Below are 17,318 nucleotides of genomic sequence, written 5' to 3'. Positions count from 1 at the left end.
TTTATTGTTCTTTACTTCTTACAAAGTACCTTCTCATATTTTTATCTCATGTGCACCTCACAGCCATCCTGCTATATTTTTTCAATTTTCACTGTGGCATGTGTTTTAGAAGGTTGGCAATTAAACAAATGCATGTGAGTAACTGGTAGAAATGTAAGTCCAACCCAGATCTCCTAACCTCACATGTCATGCTCTTTCTATCACACTATGCTGCAAGCCACACCTCTTGTATATTGTCTCCCAACGGCAGCAGTCGAAAAGATGAAAAGTCCTGGATTTAGTGGGTACATGAGAAGGGAGGTTATACAGTGCACTAAATTGAAATGGAGGCCATGAGGCCCAAATAGTTGGAGATGATCCTTACTACAAAGTAGGAATGAGCAGTGACTATTCGTGCTTAAGGGCACATGGACTTCAAAATATTCTTTCCTCTTATCAAAATGTTCCTGGAACTGGACAATATTAATAGGACAAACACTGGAGAAGTTCACAAATAATGAACAGTTGCAATAGCAAATCTCTCTTCCTCCAGAGTGTTTCATCAGAGCTCATGTGCTCCTGGCTTAATGCTTAATGCTTCACCAAGGGAAGCAATTCATGGGTGGAAGCAACCGTGCAGATCAGAGAAGATTGGTTTTCTTTCTGTCCAGTGGTTTGGGACCTCATAGAATAGCCTCACATAAAAGAGGAAGCTGCAGGCAGAAAGCCATGAACTCCTGAGCCTGACTGTAGAAGACAAGTGAATAGGTGGTAGAAATATAATGATAATATTTTTCCCAAGGGAGTTAGACAGCTTTTTAGTGAATAAAAGAAGCACAGCACAAATTAGTTCAGATCAAATTCTCAGCTTCTAAGCTTGGGTTCCTCAGATTATTTCTTGACTTTCTTTGAAACCACTGAAATCTGTAATAATACCCTAAGCTTCTGTTTTATTTTAGCCACCACATAGGCTATACTCAGATGTAAACATATTTGTCTAATTTAGCCTCAGTCCAGTACATTCCACATTTTATCAGGAAGTTACAGTTTTACTGCTGTGTCCAGGGAGTGGTATGGGGGATAGTGCAAGTGTATTAGTCCATTCACATACTGCTATAAAGAACTACCTGAGGCTGAGTAATTTACAAAGAAAAGAGGTTTAATTGGCTCACATTTCCACAGGCTATACAGAAAGCATGACTGGGAGGCCTCAGGAAACTTACAATCATGGTGGAAGGCAAAGGAGAAGCTGGCACGTCCTACATGGCTGGAACAGGTGGAAGAGAGAGAATAAAGCAGAAGGTGCCACACACTTTTAAACAACCAGATCTCTTGAGAACTCTATTATGAGAACAGCAAGTGCTCCTCCATGATTCAATCACCTCCCACTAGGTCCCTCTCCCAATACTAGGGATTACAATTTGACAAGAGATTTGGGTGGAGACACAGAGCCAAACCATATCAACAAGGGAAAGGGCTGGGCCCTTGGAGATATATATAGACTTGTGAGAGTTTTATATTTGGTCACTGTGCCATTTACTCTTCTATACAATGTGGCATTTAATCATTGGTGTGATTTGCACAGACTAATGATAGTAGGGCTGGATAATATTTTAAGATAATAATGTACTTGTTTCTGTTACATATTTAGTTGTTTATTCATTCAGCCATTCAGCAGATACTTACTGAGTGCATCTATAGTGTGCCAAGCACTGTTTTACCTGCTGAGGATACAACTGTGAACAAGACTAGCAAAACAATTCTTGTCTTCATGAACATAGAGCATGCACTATACTCAATTCCTCATGAATAGCCAAGAGGAAAGCAGAAAACATCTTTGTTTTCCATTAATCTCAACTATGCTCACAAATGCGAAGCCTGCTGTACCATTGACCCAAACAAGTGTGTTGTTTGGCCTCCACAGTTAAAAATTTTTAATATTAATACTTTTTGAGGTTCTTTCCCTTCCCAGTGTACAGCACTCACTATCAGTCTTTTTTATATTACAACTGTCTTGCTTCTCTTATTTATTCTGTCCCTATGGCTCCTGTAAGTGTCGGACTCTCAGACATTTGTGCCTAAATCCTAAAAACTGGGGAACTGTGAAACAAGTAAAAGTGAGAAAAACATTTTTAAGTCCCAGAGAATTATGTGTAGAAGCCAGGGAGTTAGGGGACTCCAGTCACAAACTGAAATGAGATTCCCCTCCAGCCTGTAGGGGGAGAGGAGCAAATAGTCTGTGAGTGCTGGAGCAGTGACAACTCTGCTTCCTGGGTTGGAGAACCCAGAAGAATCTAGCAGGGAGTTTCTCTGCAGTGCTTTTAGTCAGACTGAACCATAGATGCTTCATAAGAGAGTCTCATAGTAACAGTGTGAGGAAGCAGCTGATAGGGAGAAAGCCCACGGACATACTGAGGATGACTCATGTGGGTTGAGGATTGATACTTGATGAACACATAACATTGAACTCCATACTGTGCCTGGGACTAGTCTATGATTTCTGAGCCACATCCCAACCTGGAGGAGAACAGACACTTCAAAAATAACTGAGGTTGCGTTTTCCAAGCTGGGATAGCACTTGGATTCAGCAATAAAGTACTGAATAATCAGGAGAATGGTGCTTCCTGTCCACTACAGTCAGTGGAATGAAATTCACACCTGTTTTACTAGCTTGTAGGGGAAGCTTCTACCACTTTCCATTAGGGTAGAGGACAGGAGGACTGGAAAATGATCATATTTTAAGATGCAGGATGATTTTTCCTTGTAATCTATCTGCCTCAGTTGTTGTCATTTTTTAAAGGGCTTGGTCTGTGATCTATCTTTCCCTTTTAAATTTTTCTGGCACTTATTTCTTATTCTGTAGGCTACTTCATTCTCATATCTCTTGGTTCAGTATGACCACATGGAGTATTTTCAAGACCATACTCTCCATAGATTAGCTACTGAAGCAGCCCCTTGTTTCTACAGCCTTACAGACTAAGCTTCTTTCCACAGATCTCTCTCCTGGCTCCTGTCCTCCTTCTCCCTCATGCTTCCAAGCTTCTCCACTCTGCCCCCTCTTAAATCAGAGACGTCCAAAGTGCAATCCCCAGGCCAGCAGCTCAGTAATCCTGGAGTCTTGTTAGACATGCAACTTCCAAACCCAACTCCAGACCTACTGAATCAGAAATCTGCAGCTGGAACCCAGCCCACCAGGGGACTTGGAGGCTTTCTTATGTTTGAGAATTCCTGTTCTGAAAGGAAACACTAAGAATGTAGCGTCCCGTGACAGGCAGCAAGAAAGGCTCCCCCAGAAGTAAACAAAAGTGTCTTGTGAGGAGTGCTGCTGTCCTTTATAAAAAACAAATAGAGTGATGTCCATTATTAAATTTTCAAGTTCTCTTGTATAAATTCCAACCAATTCTCTCCACATCTAAACCAAATTTAAATGTTTTGACATTGTGGGTAACTTTTCAAGAAAATCCTAAAATCTAGAGATTTCACTTTACTTTTAGTCCTCTTTGTGGTGTTGTTTCAATTGATTTTCCATTATGTCATGTGTATTTTCATGGCTATATATGGTTGATTGTCTTATTGGCCTCAAAAAAAAAAAAAAAAAAAAAAAGAAGAAGAAGAAGAAGAGAAGAAAGACTTGGCTTTGTAGAAAGCATGTGGAAAGTTAGATGGAAATTCTTATGTGAAGTGTTGCATGATTAATACAGGTTTTCTTCTGGTAATTATGCATTGCTCTTTATGAAACTCCTCTTTTAAAAAGTGCAGGAAATTGAGACTTAAAAAATCTGAAACCTGGACAAATTTAATATTTCCAACAAGAGAGCCTGTGATCAGAAATACTTTTTTTAGCTTCTGTGTTTGCATAACATGCAAGATTTGCTGCCTGCTCATTTGCATTTTCACTCAACAGTCTAACGTGAATGGAGTGTTTCACTTTTTCTCAGCCAGTAAAGTATTGATTCTGCATCACAAGGGGAAAATATAAATGTAGGTCTTTCAAAGATGACCTCAACCACAATGTTAGAAAATTGCTAAGTGTTAGAAACCTTAAGTATAGTATTGGCAGAGAACAAAGGTTCACAATTTGGGATGCATAGTGTAAAATCTTTAGATTCTATTTTTAATAGTCAAACCAAATCCAAATGGTGGGGCCAGTTAAATCTCTGTTAAAAAGACAAGACCCTTAAACCTCCAGTGTCATACATTTGAGAAAAAAAAAAAGCAGGGTCAACTATTTATATAGATAGTAAAACACAAATCCTGAACATTCCCAAAATTGAAAATAAAATTCCCAGTGGATCAGTTATGGCCTCCAAAAACCAATCTCCTTCCTGAATTTCCCAAGAATACTGAATCTTATTGGAAAAAAATGCTTTTAATAGAATACTACCTCTGTAAATGTATTATGCAAAAATCTCACTCCTTTTTTATAGGTTCATTATGAAAAAGCTTCACTCCTATGGTATAGATAGTTCATTTCGGATTGCTATGTCCTTTTATTTTGTAGCAGTAACCACTCACTCAGTAATTTCCATGCTGATATGAATTGCATTTTAACTTGTGGTGCTGTTTTACATTAGTGTGCACTGGCTCTGTATTCTCCTTTCATTTCCTTGAGGGAAGTATGGTATTTAGACAACAAATTATTGTTTTAAAACAAGGGATGGGGTTGTTGTTAAGGCATAGTGAGAAGATTTACTTTATTATCAGACTTGGTTTGTTCTGAAGCAGTGTGTCCAAAAGGAAGCCAAGTAGAAATATCCATGTTTTAATCATGGGAAACCTTGATATTGTTTGTGCATGAATAAATATATTAAAGGAAAACATGCAGAGCAATCATGTTTGAGTTTTTCCTTATGATGTTTGCCAACATGAGTAATTATGTATTAGATGTTAAATCAGCTTGAATTTCCAATTTGACATTGTCTCTCTCTTTGTTTTCCCTCATTTCCCTCTTTCTTTCCCACTACTCCCACACCACTTTGTCATCTGATACATTTATTTGAAGGATGTGAGCATCATCAATTAAACAAATGTGTTACTCACGTACTAGCTGCATAACTGTGCTTGGTATAGAAATATGAAATTGAAGAGGAATGGGTCCCCATGAGTAAACAGAAGTGCAGTGCTCAAGGAGCTAACAATTTAGTGGTGGCACAGACATGGACACAAAGAAACATAACACAGTCAGAATGTGCTGTAATAAAACTATAAATATAGTTTTAGTGGAGCCATTGCATGAAATAAGAGGGAATGCATACGTTTCTTTATAGAAGAAATAGCTTTGAGCTTGACCTTAAAATCTGAATAATGTTTGAAAGATGAAAATGGAATAAAATGCTGTATCAGATGAAGGTAACAGAGGTGGGTAAGTGTGCAGATAGAAATGCAGATGTCATGAATTATGGCTGTGGAAGATGCATTAATATAAAGAAAAAAGTCAGACTATAATAAAGACTCTAATAAAGGGATTTTAACAAAACCAAAAACAAACTAAGTGAGTGACAGAATGCTTCAATGAGGGAGGACATGGCTCTGAGATGATCACTTATACCCTCCTCCCAGATCCTCCTGTATTCCAATGACAATGGGGCTATTCTGGTTGAGAAATATATTGTCTAACCTAGAAGCCAAGAAACAGAGATGATAATAAGGTGGTGGGTTCCAGGAACAGTGAGCTGTATTAATTTGTTTATAAAAAACCTGACATGGTTTGGTTCTGCCCTCAACCAAAATCTCATCTTGAATTGTAATCCTTATAATCCCCATAATCTTCATGTGTCAAGGGCAGGATGAGGTAGAGGTAATTAGATCATGGGGGTGGTTTCCCCCATGCTATTCTCGTGATAGTGAGTGAGTCTCAAAAGATCTGATGGTTTTATAAGCGTCTGGCACTTCTCTTCCTTGCACTCACTCTGTCCTGCTTCCCTGTGAAGAAGGTGCTTTCTCTTCGCCTTCCACCATGATTATAAGTTTTCTGAGGCCTCCCCAGCAATGCACAACTGTGAGTCAATTAAACTTCTTTCCTTTATAAATTACCCAGTTTTGAGTATTTCTTCATAGCGATGTGAGAACAGACTAATACAGTACCAAAGCATCCCAAACTTTCAGGTCACTATTCATTAATCAATTAATCTGTTACTCAGAATGTTTGTTTTATATAGTATTTGTCCGAAGCAGTTTACTTCAGGTTTAACATTTCTCAAGCAAAATAGCCAGATTATTGAACTAGATTTTAGAATTAAATTTACTAGGTATTTTGGAATCATGTAAAACCAGCCTATGTAAAAAGCATCTTCACCAGTGAGTTGGCTGGAGTTATTGTTAAACAAAAGCCATAGCACTCTGTCACAAGGTTGAATTTAGTTTCCTACCACGTTTTTTTTCAAGTGAGTCACTAAAACAACATTCTGACCCCACAATATGTTACCAACAAAAGCACTTCTTTATTTTTCTCTGGTTTCTCCTTGCAGCCAAGCAAATATCATATTCATCAGCAAGAAATCCCCAAATACCAAGCAGCATACCAGCATCTGCATGGGCCACGGATTCAGGACAGATTTCAAATCTTGGAAGAGAGACAATATCCTCTTCTTCTTGGGCATGATCTAGAGCAAAAAATGATTTCACTGACCCATGTCAGTCTTAACATTTTGTTTCTCAGAAACAGAAAGGGATCTCCATCAGGTATTATTTGTTGTGGATGTCTGTATATAGAGCATGAAACAGGAAATTGGCCTTTGCAGTATGCAGAAATACATCTTTGGCCTTGGAATAGCCTTGTCTAAAACTCTGCAAATGAGCATTTCTGCTGAGGCTTAATCTGAATGTTTCCATGTTAAGATCAGATGAAACCATTTTCCTTTTCCAAGTCAGGATTACTCTTTTAGGGGGCCGGTAAACACTATTTATCTTTAGCAGTCCACATTGCAATGATAAAATTTTAGCCACTTACCCTTATCTGACAGTCCGAGTCTCCATGTGCATACACCTTGATAGAGGAGTAGTTGCCAATTACTGAGTCAGTTATCAATTCACTTTGACTTCAAACGGCAGCAACATAGTTTCATTTACAGTGCGCTCCTAAGCAGCAGCTTAGGACAAGGAGGAGACCAATAGGAATTCCAGGAGAGGGTGCGGCTGCACGCACATCCACAGTCAATGCTTAGAAAGCCTGATGCAGCCAGGAGTAACTTGCACAAGAGCAGATGTGGGCTTTTGTCCTACTTAAAACAATAGCTTTGCTCCCTTCTAATAACAAAATAAGAAATCCCCTGAGTCGTTACATGGAAGAACATAAATTATAATCATATTTTCCATATTTTAATAGTTCACTGTCTAAATCAGGATAGAATTAAAACTCAACATCTGGAGACAACATCCAAGAATATCCTAGATTATCTTTTTCCTGGCAATATTATGCTTGCTATGTCTTTAAAACTTTCCTCACAGCATAAAGAGATCTATGACTTTCTGGAGAATATAGTTTTATTATTTTCCCTTTAGAAAGAAGAAATTATTAGCCAATGTCAACAGTTAAAGATCTTTGGAAGGCTTTTTGGTTCATCCTCTTCTTAAATGACTGGAAGATCTGGATTTTCAAGTTCCACAAAACTAAGAATGTCCCACTTGCTTTGCTTTCTTATATTTTAGGGTAGAGCTCTGCCATGTAAATGAGATTGGCTGAGGTTCAAACCTGAGTTCTGTCTATCTAGCATGATCATGTGAGGACCTAAGTCTGTATGGGTGTGTTTATTGCTTCTCTTAGTACATGAAGACAGAGAGATATAAGTTGCAGGTATGATCATTTTACTCCTTTTCTTAAAATGCGTCTTTGGTTCCCCTTTGCCTACAGGAAAACATCACACTTTCTTGGCCCGGTTTTCAAGCCCTTCGAATCTATGCAGCTTCACTCACATCACATCTTCTGCTTAAACTTTTACGTAATAATTCTTAAACCCTATGTGATTTCCCTTTGTTTCTGTGTCTTTCCCTTCATTTTCCACCCAACACAACTTCATTAGTCCTTTAAGGGTCACTTCAAATTTCTCTCTCCCTGGGAGCCTTCCTTACTTTATTCAAGTAGAATTGGCTGATACTTTATTTGGCCCACACCCTTAGTTAATATCACTATTCTTACCCTTAAAGAATTACTCTGTATTTATTGGGTCATGGTCTGTTTAATTTAACTGATTGCTAACTGCTTGAGGGTAAAGATTGTCTTACTCATTTTCAATGTCTTTGACATGCACAGTGCCTAGAAAATGGTAGATTTTTTTTTTTTTTAAATCAGTGGTACATAGAATGAGGCTGATCAGGTTTTCTGACATTTAAGCTATTAAATTTGCTTCATTGGCACGTGGTACAATCAATGTTTCTCAATGCTGATGGCTCACTGCCATCACATAGAGGGCTTTGGCAAAGTACCAGTGCCTTAGCCCAAATATTCTAATGATTCTGATGGCTACACTTAATCTCCATAGATTTGGATTTAGTTAGTCTTCAGTGGAGCCCAGTAATAATAGCAGGTATTTACGTAACTCTTACTATGTAAGGCATTATTTCTGACACTGTTTTAAGCACTTTATTTACATTAATTTATAAGCATTTTTTTGAAATCTATGGTTGAAAATAACTACAGTCTGATTAAATGTCAAGAAAATATAATCACTGAGATTGAAGTAGAATTCTGATATACAGTGATAGAACTAAACCAGTTTCTTTTAGCAAAGCCAAATAAAATATTTTATTTGTTTTGTTTTAATTAAAGGAGTAAAGTAGCAATCTCAGTGTGTACAATGTGATGAGTTATGATTAAACTAAAAATAATTTTCGGTGACTGAAGGAAGAATTGAGATTGACCAAGGAGATGTTAAACATTTCCAGTTTAATGTCCAGTTCTCATGAGACAGCATTTTACTAATCAATTTGCCATAAACATTTGTCTTTGCTCACTGGAGCTTTTCACTTTTGAAACAGAGGGCTAATTTAATATGACCTCTTTGCAATTACTTAAAGGAAGCATAACATCTGGAGAAAAAGAGACAAATGATTTAAGTGAAGCAACATTAAAAGAGGTTTACTAAAAAATGGTCCTAAGTGAAAATAGTAGGTTTAGAACATTAAATGGGGATTTTATGCATTGTATTTAATTATGAAGAGTATTTTCAAACTAAATACATTAATAAAATAGTTTGCTTTTGCATGAAAACGTATTTTTCTAGTTTTCTTAAGGAATGTTACTCATATGATTTCAGCCACCTTCAGTACTGTTCAGCCTGCTCTCTAGTCTTTTTGTCGTGGGTAGTAACTATCTGGGGTGAGTGGAGCAGACAGTAAAGGAATTTACCAAGACAGTTGTAGGTAAAGAAAAGCAGATTTATTAGAGAAAGTATGAAAATATGTGGCAAGACTGCAATAGGCAGGACAGCAGAGAAGAGGCTGTCTGCAAAGAGGCAGGGGCTGGAGGGAAGTTATATAGGGTCCTGCTGGAGGGGGGCTACATGCAAAGTTGTTGTGCCCTCAGGTTATTTGTGGTTAGCTATCTCTCAAAACAATTGTTCATTGTTCTTCCTTACCTGGGGACCTCTGCCACCTGGGTCCCCTTCCTTATTATTGCTTATTTATCGGGACTCCACATTCTTGCTGCTTTTTCTTTCTTCCCATCCATCTTTCCCACCTGCCCAGTCATCTGTCATTATCTGTGTGTGGAGGGTTAACTTCAGTGAAGTAAGACAGACTTGTCAGTGGGCCTGGAATAAACCCCACCATTATATAATACATAGAGTTTTGTGTATGATTGAATTTTCATGATATTCAGAAACTATTATAACATTACTTTTATGAGTTCAGAAGATAAGTTTATAACTTAGATTAAAAAATCCAATGGGTCTAGTCATTGCCTTATACTTTTAATATTGAGTATTAGCTCTTACTGAATGATTATGTATAAATGAGAAGGAGCAGATCAGCATTCAAAAGTTATTCTCTGTATCATATAAACCAGTGGTTCTCAATCAGGGTTTCAACTCACTCCTCAGGGACATCTGACAATATATAGAGACATTTGGTGTTTTCACAAATGGGGGGCAAAGCTAGTGGCATTTAAGTGAGAGACTAAGTGTGGCGATAAAAGTCCTGCAATGCACAGGATAATCCCCCACAACAGATTTATCTGGTCTAAAATGTCAATAGTGCTGAGACTGAGAAACTGGGTATAGTACAAGGCTAATATTTGGTCTATTGAAAGTAACTGAAATACAGTCATGCACCATATAATGATGTTTTGGTAAACAATGGACTACATAGATAACAGTCATCCTTTCAGATTATAATGGAGCTGAAAAAATTCCTCTCCCCTAGTGATGAAGCCATCATGAAGTCACAAGACAATGCATTACTTTTTCTATGTTTAGATACACAAATACTTGCCATTGTTATAGTTGCCTGCAGTATTCCCTACAGTAACATGCTGAACAGGTGTGTAGCCTAGAAACAACAGGCTATACCATGTAGCCAAGGTGTGTAGTAGGGTAGGGGTCCCCAACCTTCACGCCCCCATTCTGTCAAGACCGGTAGCGGTCTGTGGCCTGTTAGGAACCAGGCCACAAAGCAGGAAACAGGAGGTCAGTGGGCCAGCGAGCAAGCGTTACTACCTGAGCTCTGCCTCCTGTCAGATCAGCAGAAGCATTAGATTCCCATAGGAGTGTGAACCCTATAGTGAACTGAGCATGTGAGGGATCTAGGTTGCTGCTCCTTATGAGAATCATGGAGGTGGAACAGTTTCATCTCCAAACTATCCCCGCTCCTCCCCCTCCAGGTTTGTGGAAAAATGATCTTCCACGAAACTAGTTCCTGGTGCCCAAAATGTTGGGGACCACTGCTATCCAGGTTTATGTAAGTACACTCCATGATCCCATAAAGATAAATTTCTCAGAATGTATCCTTGTGGTTAAGCAACTCATAACTATATATACAAACTAAGTTCATTGAAAGGATTAGCCACAGAGATATATTAGCTTCAATGAAGAGTCTGCAGTTAATCAAAGTTGAAATTACATAGAAAATTAAGATGTAGAATAATCTATCAGAGATTATGGAGTCTTCTTATTACATAAAAATTTACTGTGCTGACTTTTGCTTAAATAAGTGAGTCCAATTCTCCATAAAATATAGTTTAATAATGCAGAAACTTTTGTAGTGGTTGTATAAACTGTGGCTGATTTGGTTTGGATTCACATGTGGCTAAGCTACATGTTTTTATGGTTTCACTGGATTTTAGGTTTTACTTTATGAAGTAATATTGGTAAATGGAGGGACAGATATAAGGTGATTAGCCTGCTAATCAGATGTAATGTTGGAACTTTTTTTCTCCCCCTTTAAAGTTTTGTATAGATTGGACTCTTATACTTTAAATCAAACTACTTATAATCCAAATGATTTACAGAAAAACTCTGCAAGGTGAGGTCAGTATATGCTTCAGGGCCAGGGCAAAAGACTTTACTCTGCCATTTATTTCCACTGTTTTGTTTGGCCTTGTCCAAAGAACCAGATGGATAAGCAGGACACATATGGTGTCTGAACTGGCTGGGGCTCCCAGCAGGCCTGAGCTGTAGACGCTGTGGCCTGCTGCTCTGCTTTTATGTTTGAGTTCAAAATTCTCCTACTCTTTTGTGCAGGGGCAGAGGCCCGGCCCATTGAAGCTCAGCAGGAAACAGCCACTCTGAAATCCAGAATGCTCATCTAGAAGGAAAAGACCTTCAGCAACAAAAACCCTCTCGTCTATAATCTGCTTCTCTTTTCCTTTGTGCCAATGATTTCCTCTCTCAGGATCAAAGAGCTCTGTGGGGACACAACTCCTGACTCAACCCTTCGAGCAGTTTCTGTTTTGAATCCAGGTTTGGGTCTCTGGGTTGAATTTCCTTCTGGCTAGCCTTGTGACCACTCCTGGAGATAGATAGAGAAACTGCTACAGGGATTTGTAAAGACCAGAAAACAAAGGCCATCTTTTGTGTTTACAGTAGTAGCTCTGAGCCAGATGGGAGGTTGGGCCTAGGACCATTGCCCTGTGATTAGTGATGAAAAAATCCTGGTCCTATCTAGGGCTGAGCCACCTCAGTGAGATGGTGTGGTTCAGGTCACTAATATAATTTGTTCCCTTTTGCTTGTATTGTTTTTGAGGGTCATAATAACTTTCACATCTTACACAGTGGTCCTGCATTTAGGAGGCTGCAGTGGTTTTATAAGTTTATAATTGGTTATAAGCATGGACTTCGGAATCAGAAAGATTAGAATTGAATCTATCATATTAGCAGAGGAAGCTTGAAAGTTATATAATCCCACTAAGCCTCAATTTTCTCATCTGACAAATGGATATAATAGTATCTATATAACTAGGTCAAATGAGATGTTATATTTTGTTGTGGTAAGACTATATACTACAGAGCCAGACTGCTTGGGATTGAATGCTGGCTGACCTTGGACATAATGCTTCATTTTTCTGTGCTCTGTGGAGATAATAATAAGATCAAATTAGAGGGCTGCTGTTAAGATGAAGAGACCAAATATGTAGAACACTTAGAACAATGTCAGGCATCTAGTAGTGCTTAAGAAACGCTAGCTATTTATTATTGTGTAGGTGAAAATACTTTTCTCAGTAGCAGAGAAACCCTTTTGTGAGTACGTATTTATTACATACATGCATAACATTTATAAATGCATTACATAGAAACTCTTTTTAACACCCTAAATGATTGCATTATTTGGATAATTTCTCAGTCTTCTACTATAATGGGAAGTTATTTCAGATATATATGACCACTTGCAAAGCCAGCTCAGAGTGTCTGGTATTGTTCTTTTTTTCATTGTTAATAAACACATTTACTTTGCATTTTATACAGGGCAACCTGAAGTCTGCATCATGACCTTACAGTTATTAGGGGCTTCCACTGTGTTCATCTCAACAGTGTAGTTCTGGGAATGGTGGATCCACAGAAACACAGGCAGGAATTTGGAGGCAAGAAAGGGGCACAGAAAGAATGTATCTTAATCAGTTCTTCAAGAAAAGGCAGTAGAGCATTCTGAGTTTCTGAAAACGTGTGCAAATGAGGCGTCTAAGACAAACACTGTATTGTGAGCGCTTGAGGCAGGACAGGAAAAGGAAGTTGATAAGTAAGGGAGCATTTTCTTGAGGCAAAGAATGAAGAGGAAGGCTTACTATTTTTAATCCTCTCAACTCCAGGACCCAATAATCAGAGGAGACCGTGTCCAATCTTGAATCATTTTCTTGCTCCAAAAGAGGAGCTAATACTCCTGGGACCAGACCCTGAAGCTATCATGCTGTCATTCCTGAGTCCCTGTTTATGCCCCACAGCACCTTAGAAGGGCAGGTGAAGGTCAGAGGGTAGTGGCTTGTGTTCTGTGGAACTAAAATATTTAGTTCACATTAAGCACCGATAAAAGCCCATTGACTGGGACCACAGATAAGACAGATCTGTTGAAAGAGGTCTCTGGTGAGGGCCAACATGGGGAGGTCCCAGACATCCTTACCTTGCAGTGCAACAGGTGTAGAAAGTCTGAATGGGGGTATTAAAGTAATGGGAAACAGAACACTCCGAGACCTTAGTTTTAATAGGATAGTTTTGAAAAGAGAAATCAAATCAAACACTGGGTGCCAGTTACAACAAATATCATTACTTTATGCTCACCTGGTAGCATAAAAAATTGCCAAAGCATGTCCAGCTAACCAATAGATCTTGCTAGGAGGTGTTAGTGTGCAGGAGAGAGGGCTGAGGGACTCGGTACAGCTGACTATCCAATGACATTCCTATGGAAACAGAAAGGGAAGAGTCCTGGCTTGCTGGCTTATTGTGCACTTGGCAGAGTAGAAGCAAAATCTCAGAAGTGACTCCACATTCTCTGCAAATAGCTTTGACCCAGGGAAAGAGGAGCAAGATTCTCACTCTGAGATGGTGCAGGGGCCAGACTTAACCCATTACACATGCATTAGTCATGGTCATTCTGCAGTTGATGGGCAACTCATACTAGGCAAGTGAAGGGAGTTGGTTAGGTTTTTCATCTTTTAAACTTTTAATTTACATTTTAACCTCAAATCTATTATCAGTGCCTCAGATACAATTTAATTCTAAGTCTTTAAAGCCCCCTTAAAACAAAAGTAGACTTTTTTTTTTTTTTTTTTTTAAGTGTCCTCACTTTCTGGTAGTCACTTTCCCCCCAGTCTCCAGTTTTATCCCAACTTAGAGTCCATGAACTTCATCAGACCATCTATGATCTTGGACTTGGGCCTTTCTAGAGAGAATCTGAGTGCATGACTTCAGATGAGCTGCGCCAGTACACTCAGTGCCCGAGACACTCTGAACAGAACAGTGTAGTAATTCATTTCCATCATGCCATAGTACTGGAGCAGTACCCCAGGGTGTGTCTACATTGGGCCAAGGATTCTTGGCTTTGCCATTCTCTAAGAGGCTATTGAGCACAATCTTGTGTAGCTGAGCAACCAAGTTAACATGGGATCATTATGTGGTGTTTCAGAGCAAACTCTCACTGCAGGTACCACGTGGATCAGTCTTCTTTAGTACTGCATGGCCACAGTCTGGAATAACTTCATCTTAGGTTCAGTGTGTTCCAGGTGTAGTCTCATAACTTCTCACATGCCACATCTTTGCCAGCTTCCTCCTGTAGTTGAGTTAGCCAGACAAACACTTCCTGATTTGCTAGTACATGTAGAGGGCCTGTCAATCTATACATGGCTGTTGCAAAGGACAGATAAGAGCTTGAAGGGGCACTGCCAAACAAGTTGCTGATATGGGCACTTACATTGCTGCCCTCATGGTCACTGTGGATGGTGTGGTACAGGTGCATGAGCTCAGTGAACTGAGCATCAGTATAGCCTAACATGTTGGTGAAATTGTGGGACCAGTTCAGCTTGGAGTCAATGGCCCCAACATTTTTGCCCTCTTAGTAAAGATTTTGGTAGATCTTTGCTGCAACATAGGTAGCTTTGTGATCAGATCCACACAGTCTTCATAAATCAGCTCCCAGTACTTGATATCCTCTGCATATGCTCAGGTAGTATTACGTTCACTGTTGAGGCCTGTATAGGCTGCACTGAGCTGAGACATGGGATGTATATTGGTGGGAAAGTTGTCCAGCATGGTGACCGCATGGGAGGGTAGAGCTGCCCTCTTTGACCACTTTTTTGAAAGCCAGGATACCTGTTTCCTTTTACCCTTAGCCTTGGGTGGCAGTTTTTGGCACTCAGGGACACTAAAGCCTCAGAAATGGATGCTTTCATTAGGGTCAAGAACTGATGTTTCATGTACCAATCCCCTCGTGCCTCTCGGGCCACCACACATCCTGCACACAGTGGTTCGGCCCACCAGCCTCTTGCCACTTTGCTGTCTGAAGATCTTAATTCTGGCCTGCTCCTTGGGTATCAGGTAAGCCGATATGTCTCCCAACTTCCTAGAGGAGGTACTGGCATGCCAGGCAGCGAGAACAAGACAAGATACATCCTTTGTTCCCAAGAACTGGGTGGCAGCAGTGAGTAAAGCCATGGTGGGCCAACTCTGGACTCTGATGGGCGGAGGAGGAGGGAGAGAGTTGCGGCAGGAACAGGAGCCTATGTTGCTGCATAAGAGGCCATGCCAATGGGTAGACAAGGTTCCTGTTCTTTAAAATGAGGCTCACCTCAGCACTTTGGGAGGCCGAGACAGGTGGATCATGAGGTCAGGAGATTGAGATCATCCTGGCTAACACGGTGAAACCCCGTCTCTACTAAAAAAATACAAAAAACTACCCGGGCGAGGTGGCAGGTGCCTGTAGTCCCAGCTACTCGGGAGGCTGAGGCAGGAGAATGGCGTAAACCCGGGAGGCAGAGCTTGCAGTGAGCTGAGATCCAGCCACTGCACTCCAGCCTGGGCGACAGAGCGAGACTCCGTCTCAAAAAAAATAAAAATAAAAATAAAAAAATAAAATAAAAATGAGGCTCACACCTGTAATCCCAGCACTTTGGGAGGCCAAGGAGGGTGGATCACCTGAGGTCAGGAGTTCAAGATCAGTCTGGCCAACACGGTGAAACTCTATCTCTACTAAACATACAAAAAATTAGACGGGCTTGGTGGCAGGTGCCTGTAATCCCAGCTACTCAGGAAACTGAGACAAGAGAATCGCTTGAACCCAGGAGGCGGAGGTTGCAGTGAGCCTCTTGTGCCACTGCATTCTAGCCTAGGTGACAGAGTGAGACTCCATCTCAAAAATAAATAAATATGAGTAAAGTTTGAGAAAAGTACAAATACACACAGACACCTTATGATAGAAGTAGATGGAAATTAAGTTTGATGAATGCAGCAATTGAAGAAAGGCTGTCACAACTCAGGACTATTAGAAACCCTTGGCTGTAGGTGTGCCTGGAAATTGAAGGTCTGTTTGCCACACGACTGCAAATCATCTGCTATACAATTGGCAGCTTACACTGACATTTTCTTCTCTGTTGCCATTGTTTTTATCTATCCCAGGAGGAACCCCCATGTATCATCCCTCCCAACTCTTTTTCTCCCCTTGACCCAGTTGTTCATTTCTAATTCTTTTCTGGATTACTCTGGCAGAGAAATTAAGCACATTTACACAATGCATATTTTAAAAAGCACCAAAAGGAAGATCTATTTACTCGTATGGTAGACCCAATCCTACCATTTGGTTGTTCAGTCCACAGAGGGGACATTTTCTGGTTAATATTCTGACAGATTAAACAAAAGGAAAGGACTGCTGGCTTGTATTTTTACATGTACCTTATGAAATCTATTTGTTTGAAAAAATGAAAAAAAGGAAATGCAAAAATGATTATGAAAATCAATACACTTCATGCCTGTATGCTAGCAAAGTTTCATTTCAGATAAAAAAGCTACATGTTGTTGAATTGATTAAAAATGATTTACTGAGAAAATATACATGTGATGGCTTAATACTCCTTCCTGAGTTTAATTGGGTTTAGGTTATGAACAGATGCTAAATGAAACTGCAAATATTTTAAGATTATTTGTGTAAAATACATTTTAGGAGTGTGAAAGTCAAAAGATTTCATTTGAAGGTTTAGCTGACAGATGTTGCTTTATGTTGCTTCAGTAAGCTTAAAGTAAAAAGTGTTGATATCACAGATGTTTTATATTCATTTATCAAAATTTAATTTATTCATAAAAAGTTTTACCTTAACCTCATAGAACTGAAATGCTTTAGTTTTTTTGTAGGAGTATGTAAATTATTTCAAATCTAATTGTAGCATCAAAATAAAATTAAGGTATGATGAAGATCTGCATAACTTCAAGACT

The 17,318-nt window shown here is 39.4% G+C and overlaps 1 pseudogene; it reads right to left on the bottom strand.

Moving 5' to 3' along the window:
* Positions 1-14,305: 14,305 nt before the first annotated feature.
* Positions 14,306-15,146, bottom strand: LOC108528668 (citrate synthase, mitochondrial-like; annotated as a pseudogene).
* Positions 15,147-17,318: the final 2,172 nt, after the last annotated feature.

Source organism: Rhinopithecus bieti, unplaced genomic scaffold, assembly GCF_001698545.2.
Source record: "Rhinopithecus bieti isolate Rb0 unplaced genomic scaffold, ASM169854v2 scaffold_5740, whole genome shotgun sequence".
Classification (NCBI taxonomy): Eukaryota; Metazoa; Chordata; class Mammalia; order Primates; family Cercopithecidae; genus Rhinopithecus; species Rhinopithecus bieti.
This window is presented reverse-complemented; position numbering and strand designations above follow the sequence as displayed.